Source organism: Pollicipes pollicipes, unplaced genomic scaffold (assembly GCF_011947565.3).
Source record: "Pollicipes pollicipes isolate AB1234 unplaced genomic scaffold, Ppol_2.1 Scaffold_6686;HRSCAF=7923_pilon_pilon_pilon, whole genome shotgun sequence".
Taxonomy (NCBI): domain Eukaryota; kingdom Metazoa; phylum Arthropoda; class Thecostraca; order Pollicipedomorpha; family Pollicipedidae; genus Pollicipes; species Pollicipes pollicipes.
Genome location: NW_023596921.1, coordinates 9,971,174 through 9,983,145, shown reverse-complemented (window position 1 = coordinate 9,983,145; position 11,972 = coordinate 9,971,174). Strand labels below are relative to the sequence as shown.

The following is an 11,972-nucleotide window of genomic DNA, read 5'->3' as shown; positions in this document are numbered from 1 at the left end:
GCCACATTCCAACCATCTGTTATTTAGGGTTGCCATATTCGCGGCACGTTTGGAAAATGCTATACCAAACTATATTGTTTTCATCATTAATTACTAATTTTACACCATCATAGGTCATTATACGACTTAATGTCATATTATTTCATCGTAGGGAATCGTGCACAAGTGAATTTGCCCATGCACTTGGCTAGGTTGCCAAGTTATATTTGTATTTCCAGCTAGCGATAGGATATGCGGTCTTGGATTTGGAAATGTGTTGTGAGTAAGAAACGAGTTATTTGGTTTGACTCAGTGATATCTTTGGCCGGCATGATCGTCTCAACTCAAAATCTGACCGAAATATTCTGCGAAGCTGACTCCGACCTCGATGGGAGGCGAGCTCGAGTCTCCCTGATAGTGACCAACACAGAAGATATAACGCTGGAGCGGCCTCATACCGAGACTGTGGTATGCAATCGCTGGGTTCCTGAGTCAATCAGTTGCGGCATTTTACGATCATTTAAAGGTGAGGGAGAATGACTGGATGTAGTTGCCTTCTTAGGTATGTCGATCCACCGGGCGCTGAAGCGGCCACGTATCCGATTTCACAGTTCCGTCGTAAAAGCAAGACCAAAATTCTGCAATGGATGTGCTGTGTCTTTGTATTGGTGTATCACGTAAACATTACTTGGCGCTGTACTTGTGTTGCCACAATAATTCGATGTGTACTTCTGTAGAAATCGTGACAAGTAAACTAAATGACATATTAACGATAACCCACGACGCAAGCTACGTCTACTCCAAGACTTCACCTACAGGTTCTATGATGTTCTCGTGAACTTTGTCGAACACCTGTTCCTGCACTTCGTTCTGAATCTGTTTGTTCAGCAGCTGCCCAATCTTCTTCACGACATGACCAGATTTCTCGTTGAGGGGCCTTCTTCCCTCACTGTCGCTATCTTCACCACGTGAAAGAGTTTTAACGTAGTGGAAACGACGTCCATGTGCGTCTGTAAAGAAATGCTCATTGAAATTGACACGCAAAGTGGCATCGCTTTCAATATCTGCCCATCTCCGCGTTTGATCATGTTTTTTACACTTAGCGTTCAGGCATCGTTCACATCAAGTTAATGAATAATTCTGATATGGTCGTAGTCACAGATATCATTTTCTATCATACGATGCGGTAAGGCATTTTTTATCCGAGGAATAGGGCTAAAACTACTTTCTTAACATCGTTAAACAGCATCGTTAAACAGCATCACTTCATGTATGTGGCATTTGGGTGTTACTAAGCTGGATCAGGCAAAGCCCATTTTCTTCTGTTTGAATAGAGTTTTTGTAATGGGTTAATCAATTGATACTTAATACAATTGAAAGTGAACTTAAGAATAAACACCCGCTGTTCAATCACCGCAAGAGCATATCTTACTGATAGAGGCCTAGGATTGCTGGAAAAGGTGAGCCCATGATACATTTTCATTGCATTTCATCCATGTATCGTCATGGGATAATGAAAAATGACCATTAATAGCGACAGAACAGTTCTGCATTCCTCCCTCATTCCCCGCCCTTCTCCCATGTTCACTTGTTCGAAGTGAACATCATGAGCGATGGTGCTGTGAGGCCCTGAAGGAGCGAGCCTACGGCCAATACGTGTAGCAAAAGTAGCATGAATAGCACAAAGAGACAATTATTTTGAATATGTATAAGCATGTCAGCAACACCGCTGGCGATGGCAGCTTGCTAAATGCTCACTTTTGATATATTTTGCTTGGCGTATAGCACCGCCCTTATTCACGGGCCGTTAACGGGAAACGTTACGCATCGAACTGGATGAAGACGCTTACCTGGGAGCAGCATGAAGATAGTCAGGCAAATGAAAATAACAGATAGCAGCTTCATGGCGTCTGCGTTAAAACAATTTGGCAGACCTTTGTAACTTAATGACAAACCGAAACTTTTTAGGAAAACGGAAACCGAAATAAACCTAGAATAATCGGACTGAAAAACCTAGATGTTTGGCAGGCATCATCGCCCCAGCTGCTTTAACATTACATCGCGTGCGAAAGCACGAGAGCTATCTTTCAACTGTCTTACAGTGCACAGATACTCTCATATTTTGATTTCAAAAATTGGAGTGACGGGAAAGCCAAGGCTATAAAAAGACCATGGCTATGCAAATACTCATCTACGAATAATTATTGAAGTGAAGATTGATGGCCGTGGTGGTTACGTTAGGATAGCTTTGTTCTAGTCTAGTCTTTGTTCTAGTTGCTCTAGTCAGGAAGATGCTCGTTGAAACGGGAGCTGAGGTAGCGTCTGAGATGATTTTAAGGTGACGCTGACAAACCATAGATGCAAGGACACAACAAAATTTCTAAGCCTCAGCGCATTCGATATAGAAAGCCTGTGTTGAACACCCAGGCATCTTCGTGGAAAATGAGGGCGCCACCATCGTATGGTTCCCGTTGGACATCACCAGGCAGTGTTTTAGTTGCCCCTCCAGAAATGCATCGTGTGACAGTTGGTTTAGGCTTTTAAGGCCACATGTTTTGAGGTACCAAGCCACGACAGTGACTGCCTCGTAAATTGTGTGAGTAAACTGCATGGATTACAGTTTATGGACTTGGTTGCGTGCTGCGATGCAGGCAATCACGGTTGCGATCGATAATTAAATGCGTGTCGGTAGACATCGATTAGCACCGGCACTGATTCGCCGTTTTTCATAATTCGGACTGGTGAGGGATCGAAGCAGCCCCCTAAACCTGGTGGTTTTCTACGGTAATGAATATAGAGCTAAGCAAAAGACACTAGCGAATTTGTTTCAACAATGCATTGCAGTTAGGACTATTTGTATGTTCTTAGATCAATATGTATTCCCAATTATGACGGGCCAAAAGAAGTAATTTTTAAGAATAACGCACTTTTAGATTTCTATCACATACACGAGACCATGCCTTGGCCTTGTGGTGACAAGAGACTTAAACAGGCGTATTACTTGTTCAATCCTAAGTATTTTGGCACATATTTTTATATCTTTTGAGCTTACATTTATGATGTATGGTTCCGTTAATGTACAATGTTGGCCCGCTGCGTGCGTTCCGCGGCATCTTCGGTTAGCGCCCGCCGCCGCACCGGCCGTAGAACCTCGTACAGCGTTCCTCAAAAACTGCCGCGGCTTTGGAACTAGACAATTTAAGAATACGCTATTGGTGTCAAAACACATGCGGTGAATGCATCTTTAGGCTACTGAAATTTGGTTGCCACTGCCAATTTACCGAATCGATATCCTCAAAAAATCCCAACTTGCGACAATAATTGAGTCTGAATCGAATCATGAAGTCTTGAATGCTGTATGATCGTTCCCAGTCGAAGCGTTCCAAAACGCTAGAAACATCATCATCACTAGTCCTCAAGTCCTGCTGCTTGCACGTTTTAACGTCCTCCTGATACCCACGACATTTTGCTAAACGCACAAATGCCCCTGAAACCCAATTCTGGGAAAATATTCATGTGTCGTATGTGACGCGAAATGGTCCTAGGGCCTACTGGCAACTGTTGTACGCTAAAGCAGTCTAACGCACCTACCTCACTGTGCTGGTGACTTTCACTTTTTTGAGGTGTCGATGAGTCCGTAACCTTGGCAGATCTAATCAAGAAACTGCCATTTTTACGAACTTTCATAACACTGCCTATAAATGCCTCGAACGGAGAAACTTAACATGATTGGATAAAACGTCTGCCTTATTGCTCCTCCCCTATCCGAAGATGTGCCTTTGACCCCTCTCTGTGGGGGTAGGGTGGGAATGGTAGGGCGCTGAAGGCATTCAAACCGTCCCAGGCGATTTATTGGCGTCCCCCTCGAGCGGCGGCGTCTCCTCCGTTCTCCGGCGGCAGCAGAGGGACCCGGTAACCCGAGAGAGCAGTTCCAGCAGGTGCGCCGCGCCCGTTCAAGATCAAGGCGACGTGCCCGCCTGGGGCTGAGGATGGCCGCCTAATGGGACGGCTGGTATATGGGGATGGGCCATGGACCTTTGTCCCTAGCACTGACCCAGCGCTCACAAAAACCCTCTGCGCGCCTCCACGGGCACCTTCCGAGAAGGGGTCGTCATACTGTGTGGCAGCTCGAAATGAGGCTCGACTCAGCTGCGTCATTTAGGAACGGCAAGAATTCGCCGCTCCTCAGTTGGCTGTTGAAGAACGGCGAGAAGTCCTTTGGTGTTTTTATGCCGCAAACTTTTGCCAGTGCTCAGCGCTTTGCTACTGATTGTGGAAGTGCTTCAACATGTCTTAGATTGTTAATACTTGACATTTGACCAGCACATATATGAGCTCCGGTGCCCTAAAAATTATTCAAACTAGCCGGCCATTCTCTCCAAACTAGCCGACCATTCTCTCCAAATTAGCCGATCATTCTCTCCAAACTAGCCGATCATTCTCTCCAAACAGCGCGACAATTTTTGGGTCGATGCACAGCATGCATACAATTTGCACTGTTTGTCGCTACAGTTGGCAGTAAGCAGTTGGTAGCTGCTTGGCTAGCAGTTGGGCGACAGCTGCCCATTTTACATGGCCAGCCAGGGTTAATTGCATTTAAGCCGGCATGGATAATACGACTATGGACCCCTCACCTGAGGTGTGTTTACATGGGCTGAACAGGCTTTACATTAGATTACGAGCCAACAGTCCGAACTTGGACAGCTTGAATCGAGGAACGGGTTGTGGGCCTTAACTGCGCTTTTGAGACAAACGGGCGCGATGCTGCGGTTGCTTTACAGGTGATGCCTGGAGAGTGTCAGGGTTTGTGCGGGAACCGTGGATGGATGAATGGGCGAGAAGCTACATTCTGTCAGACAGAAATCTATGCAGGACCTGTGAACCGCACAGCCGCAATGCTCCAGCCGCAATGCTCCAGACTCCATCTTCACCTCCAGTTCGGGGTTCGCTTCCCTGTCTTCCCAGTTCTTCTTCTTTTTTCATTTGCTATCGTATTGAGCAAAACAAACAACTCGTTAACGGCATCAAAACCGCGTGTGCCAAACACCTTTCGGTTATCTGCGTCCATTTAGCAGTGATTTTTTAGCAGCCTCGACCGCCGCACATTAGAATATAAGCCCCCCACCTAGACGGATAATCCTTCCATGAGAAGGGCTTTCAGCGGACGCGTGATTCAAATTTATCGAACGGCGTGAGGGTGTTTACATTGAACCGAAAACACAAATCGAGGCTGGCGCCAGCTTAATTCGACTTTCAGCTGGCCATGTATACAGGGTAACATACTTCACCTGCGGTTATTCAGGTACTGATCCTGCTGGGTAATGGGGTGTGGTGTTTATTGGCATCCCCCGCCCGTCGACGGGCGTCTGCTGCTGGCGCTGTCGATGAACCATAGCTCATACAGTCATCAAAGGAAGCTTGATGATTTTTCCTGGCACATAAGCTGCTGCCACAGCCAACGTAAGTAGCTTAGCATGTCCGTTTTGTTAACTTTTTCGACACAAGGCACAGCTTTCTCCCGCCAGATACGCTTCTCGACCGCTTCGTGCAGCTTCGAGGAACATGAAAAACAGACTCTCTTCCATTGTCTTACGGGGTACGAGGTCTTCAGTTCACACCCTAACCGCAAGTGAACGATAGCACTCAGCAGATCAGCAAACGCGGTGCCTTCCGGGCGCACGACCCGACCGTCGTGACACCGCCCGAGGACATACAGGACTGACGCGACCTGGCCGGTGGACCTGCGGGCCGCCGCCGGCTGCGGCTGCGGCCCCGACCACCCTCCCTCCCCAACGTCGGGCTGCTACCCGCCCATGGGGGCCCCTGCCCGCTCCCACAGCAGGGCTCCTACCTGCTCCGACAGCGGCGCTCCTGTGGGAGTACCCACAGCGGACTCCTGCCCATTCCCACAGCGGGCTCCTGTCCAGCCCCACAGCGGACTCCTGCCCATTCCCACAGCGGGCCCCTGTCCAGCCCCACAGCGGGCTCCTGTCCAGCCCCACAGCGGGCTCCTGTCCAGCCCCACAGCGGGCTCCTGTCCAGCCCCACAGCGGGCTCCTGTCCAGCCCCACAGCGGGCTCCTGTCCAGCCCCACAGCGGGCTCCTGCCCATTCCCACAGCGGGCTCCTGCCCATTCCCACAGCGGGCTCCTGCCCATTCCCACAGCGGGCTCCTGTCCAGCCCCACAGCGGGCTCCTGTCCAGCCCCACAGCGGGCTCCTGTCCAGCCCCACAGCGGGCTCCTGTCCAGCCCCACAGCGGGCTCCTGTCCAGCCCCACAGCGGGCTCCTGCCCATTCCCACAGCGGACTCCTGTCCAGCCCCACAACGGACTCCTGCCCATTCCCACAGCGGGCTCCTGTCCAGCCCCACAGCGGGTTTCTCTTCACTCCTACAACGGCGCTCCTGTCCCCTCCCACAGCGTGACTCCCATACGTTTTCATAGCGGAGCTCCTCTCCGTGCCTACAGGGTTGGTATTCCTGGTTGCTGCCACGGCGAGTTCCTGTCAACTCACAAAGCGGGATCCAGTCCACTCCAACAGTGAGTTTCTGTCCACTCCCATAGCGGATTCCTGTCCACTCCAACAGCGGGGCATCCGCGCACTCCCACGACGGGGCTTCCGTACGCCTCCATGATTATTTTTCGTCCGCTCCTGAGCGGTGCTCCTGGCCATTGCCCACCCCCACAAACAGGCGCCTTCTCTGACCCGCCCTCGTCGCTGTTGCCAGAGCAGACCCTGAAGGATGAGACTCCCAGTGCGCCGCACAAGCAAGTGCTGCGCAGTCGCGCACTTTTACTAATATTTTTACAACGCTGTCGATCGTTCGGACCGTCCATGCTTTGGGAGGAGGGGTAACGAGCAGTGCCCGTTCAGTTAGCTCCATGAAGTCCTTCTCTTGGATGATTGTCAGCCTTCCTTGGTACACTTGCGCCTGCCCCACCCCCTCCCCACGCACACACCATCACAACGCAGAACAACTTTTTGAAGGCTCCTTAATTTTTGCTCATTCGTAAGTGCTTATGCTTGCAGTGCGCTTGGAACCTTGACATTGCAGGAACATTTTCCTTCCGTGCAAGGCGTTTGCAATGTTCAGACACGTTGCAGGAAGTCATCGATGCTATCGCATTTCAGCGAACAAGCCACTTCCAACAATTCCGGAGTTCGTCAGGACGGCGCGAAGCTTGACGTCCTGAACTGAATGCAGCTCTGGGATTTGCGACCCAGAGCTTAGAATACGTCAAGGTCAGTGAGCACTTTCACCTGCATCCGGAAGCCATGTTGTCACTTTTCTTCTGAACACGTCTTCTGCCAAGCCAAAGTCAAGGTGAAGGGAACAGCGCCGGCTTTAATGGACATCCAAACTGAAGCTCAAACGGGAGGATTTCGACCAGGCTGCTGTGCTTTAGATAACAAGATCTTGCCGACGTCTCTACTTAGACGTTTACGTATTGGGCCGGATTTTATGCACACAAGGGAGTCTATAAATGACAGTGATGGTTTTCTTGAGTTGTTCAACTTCTTGAAAACATCCTAGCACAAAAAGATATCCTTTTGATCCTTTTACATTCATATTTCCGTTTAAAAGGCTGCAGAAGCATTTGCAGACCATCCTTGGTCACGTGACGGGTACTATCTTCGGCTGTCTCATCTGCCGCCAACACGTTTCAGGGAAGACATTCCACATTTTTCACTTTTGTTTGCATCGGTTGAGTTACACCATTCGAATTCTAGCTGTCAAAGTGAGCTCATCGGATGAGAATTCTTAATGGCTGTTGGGCCCTATTTACACTGCGGTCACTTTAGCAGACCTTATCGTTTTTTGGTGCTCAAGGAAGAACGGACAAGGAACCTCGTTGTCAGTGCAAATCGCTCATATTTTCGATAGAAATCAACTCTGCTTCTACAAACATACGCGCAGACTTGCAAAACATTTGAAAGGTTATTTTTACGGACAGAAAATGCTGGGTATAACAGAATTTACGCCAGGTCCACTGGAGCATAACAAGCCGGCAAGCAGAGGCTAACTTAATGTACACTCGATACAGAAGCGATACTCTTTCAGGGAGGCTGCGAGTGTACCGCAGATCCGTCGTCCTTCCGCTCGGTTCAGCAACTTCGAATCCAGCCGAGGCTATTAATGACCACGATGGTCCTTGCCATTCTCCAGGTTAGATATGTGGCGTACATATTGAGCTTTGAAGCGTAGAAGAGCACTTAAAAGGGCCGTTCGCTGCGTAGGCAATCATAACTAGACCAAAGATTAAAGCAAAATTGCAAAGAAAAACTATTGCTGGTCGTCAGCTGTTCGCGGATGTCGCATCAGATCTAAAAGTAGCATTAATTTCCGAATTGTCATGAACCGTAGAGCCTGGCTAAACAGGGGACACATTGTGGCCCTCCTCCCACATCAACTGTTGCTGCATGTTGCGATATAATGTTAACCACCTGGGCCCTCACTGATGATGAGGCCTACCTGACCCTAACTCCCAACCCCCCTCAACTCGTGCAAATCCTGGCTACGCCACTATTTTCGCAGATAACTTTTCACGAAGGCTCGCCCATTGACCCACACTGTTCCACGGTTACGGCATGGACGTTGCTAGTCCACCTTGGGATGGTTCTACTCTCCTCAACGCAGCAACCCTTGTCTTTCTCATCAGAGTAGTGCTGACTTCACGGAAAATCCCATTTGAACCTGGAAATGCGAGCGCCTTCCCTGTTCTCACCACGAATGCATGCAGCCCTGTTCCGCTGAAGACATGCTCATGTCGTGTCGGTGCGGTTGACTGCAAGCCAGTGAGCTAATCCCACCGGGCCTTTGTCGCCGGGGCTCGCGGGTCATTGTCACCGACGGCCAGGCTCGCCCCTCCTGGGAAGGACTGCCAACTGGACGAGCACGCGGAGCCCGAACTGGCGGCGGAGAGGCTTGCCGCATTAGCGCTAAGCGTCGGCCATCAGCGGAATAAAGGTGGACGTTGCGGCCGCCGTGGCGCCGTCACCGGCTGACGGCTGGGAACGGACGGTTGAACGGCCTCTGGGTGGAGCCCAGCGGAGCACGCCGGCCAGGGTCGGCCGGCCGGACGGGGTGCGGCGCGGAGGCGGGCGAGCGGCGCACGAAATTTGAGCTGCAAATTGGAGTATTGCACTGGACTTACGTGGGCGGGGTGTCGTCATACACGGTTCATGCATGACCGTTGCCCGCGAACCTCCACTGATGTAAGCGTTTGCTGCACACAGTGCATGGAGCAGCGCGTGACAATAGCGACTGTGGAAGGCTTCTGCCGCCCGCATGCGACCTCGCTGTCATGATGAACCTTTTGTCGTAAGCCCAATGGGCCCCGGCTTTGTCTTGGATGGCCGCTCACGTTAATCAGGGGAGTGCTGTTAGGCCTAATGGCCATGGTCCCTTGGCGTAGCACGCCGTTCTGCGATGGTTTCTCCGTATGCGGTGATGTCTTGTTCTGCGTTCGGCGGCTGGCGGCACAGTTGCGGTGCAGCTATAGCTGATTTTCTTTGGAAATCGGGATGGACCGACTTATAACTACAGCCGCGTCCGTAATTACCCAAATACATAATCGATCAAGAATGAGGACTTGACACGTTGCAGCTGTCATCTTGGTGCCCAGTGAAGGTCATCACTATCACCATTCAGTGTGGCCTTCAGCCTGGTCACCAGAGGTGCGCCAACGCCTGTGACCCGTCCACGCACCCCATCTGTGGGGAAGCATGCGGTGAGAAATGGACGGCAGCTGCGCCCACGCATCTTCGCCTGCTGAGCGCACGTGGCGGATGTCAGATATACGTGCCCCCACATCCAAGTGGTGTAACGGTCCAGACGTTTCCGAAGAAACGGAGTTTCAGGTAGAGCTTCAGCTAGGTTGAAAACCTCCTACTCCCCAGCGGTAAGATTTCCCAGCGTGGACTTAAGTTACTCTTTTCCGTGACTGCAATGTGCTGAACGTATTTTATCAATTCTTCTTGGCTGCGTAATTGTCGGGATCCTGACACCACACGGCGTCGTGGCGGTGGTAAGCGGCGGTAGCTGGTGGCAACACAAACAGCCATTCATCACGAGGCGAGGGGGAAGTGGGTGACGGAGCTGTCGCGGAGGACATGTCACGAGCTGTGCGGAGTGGCGACTCAACTTAACCCTTTGTTCTCTCACCGACACTGCGCAAAGCATTACCACGAAAAGTGGAGTCGTTGGGGATAGGGCGACGATAATGGTGACAGCGGATTATGATATGTAGCCTGTTTTATGCCGATCCAGTCGGTCGGTACGTGTCGAGAGGTACCTGAAGATAGACGCCCAAAATCGTAGACATGTGAGAGGAGGGGGGAGGGAGGAGGACGGGGCAGAATGTGGCATGACAGGTGTAACAGCAGCACCATCATTTGCCGTTGGATCTGGCGAATGTGCGTGCGTGGCGAATGTGCGAATGTGATGTGCGTACGCCAGTCCATATGAGGAACGTCGTGAAGCACAGGCGGCGAGCGGCAAAGGCGCGGCATGACGCGCAATGGACCCCTCACATGAGAAGAAGGCACCTGTTACCCACCGGTCCGGGAGGTACCGTCGGCCAAGAGAATCCATTGTCATTGGACGGCCTCAGGAAGGAGGTGCGTTAATCACGATCCTTATATTTTGACCATGAGCTGTGCTATTCACTGTCCCTGTATTTTGACCTGGGCAAAGTCGTTACTGGAATAGGTAGTTTAGAATATTAGAATATTGAATAGAATAATAGAATATATTAGAATATTGCAAATATTCAATAGATTTACATGGCCTATTTACAATTGAAATATACGTGTCGATAGTTGGATAAGAGTATGGGGATGGCGCTCACGTTTTACGGTCTTTTTTGATAAGCTGTTCAAAATACATTTCATCAAAGGCACAAAATGTATATCTGCATTGAAAGTAAGTAATTCTAGCTCAGTTAAAGCCTTCGCATGTCATACCATGTACAAGCCGTAAACCATCTTAGTGTCATTAGATGCAGGGGATCGGGTCGCTCCGGTTTGATAAAAACAAAGCCGGGTTAGTTTTTGGTTAGTCCTTCATTCTCAACACATTCAAGAAGCGATTGAGACCAAAAACTGTCGTTTGCCAAAGAAAATATCGCCTTAAAAGCTTGTAGCTCAAATTTAAATACGCGTGTATTTTCAGCTGGTAATCTTTCAACTGACATACAGTGCTGCCTTTAACAGTCGCCTTGTTTTACATTTCTGCACATGCGCTCCGCAATTTCTGCACATATTTATGTAGAATGTTGTTCTCTTTTATACCTGATTGCTATGCAGGTGTAGTTCCGTAGCTACGCTGATCGCTATGACCACCTCGCACACCATTCCGGATTAGCATCTTTGCTTTGATTAGCGTGATGTTTGACACCGCGCTCGAGAAACTTGTCAGCGATTGGAATCCAGAGGCGGTGCCTGTCGTTATCATCAAAACTTACCTCATACTGAATCCATCATCACAAAGACAATGCAAGAGTTGCAGTTGTAACAATGTTACTCTTTTCAAATGTAAAGCGCAGAGGAAAATGCCTCTGCAGTTTCCAAAGACCTCTCCCGATTGACGAAATACTCCCTACCCATACGCACACTCATAGCGGTTCTCGCCCAGTTCTACCTCCACCATGTATCGCAACCAAGCTCATTGCATCCTTTTGAAGCCTTTCGTTAAACGCAAGCATGACTTGAAGTAAATCATGAAAGAAACCGTAATCTATATAGATGAGGATAGATGAGGTGAATCCATATTTGTGATTAGTTACGTCGTTGGGACGTCCGCCCAACCAAAAGTCCCTAAAAAGGCCTTGTCGTTGACGAAAGGAAGGTGGAAGGAAGAAGCCAACCCAAAGCGACGATTCGAGCATTACCCTCCAAAAACATTTGGAGTGCTCTAAGGCATGATTCTGCAAAAAGGGCCGATTCCAAAAAGACCCTACGCATATTGTGTCCGTCCCGGTGGCTCAGTTGGT

General features: G+C 49.8%; 1 long non-coding RNA gene across 1 annotated transcript; it reads right to left on the bottom strand.

Annotated features, from left to right (window-relative positions):
• Window positions 1–615: 615 nt before the first annotated feature.
• LOC119108669 (uncharacterized) lies at window positions 616–2,014 on the bottom strand. Its single transcript, XR_005095325.1, has 2 exons — window positions 1,830–2,014; window positions 616–989 (listed from the first exon to the last, which is right to left on the bottom strand). It is a non-coding gene; the product is annotated as an uncharacterized LOC119108669 (long non-coding RNA).
• Between the last annotated feature and the right edge of the window lie 9,958 nt (window positions 2,015–11,972).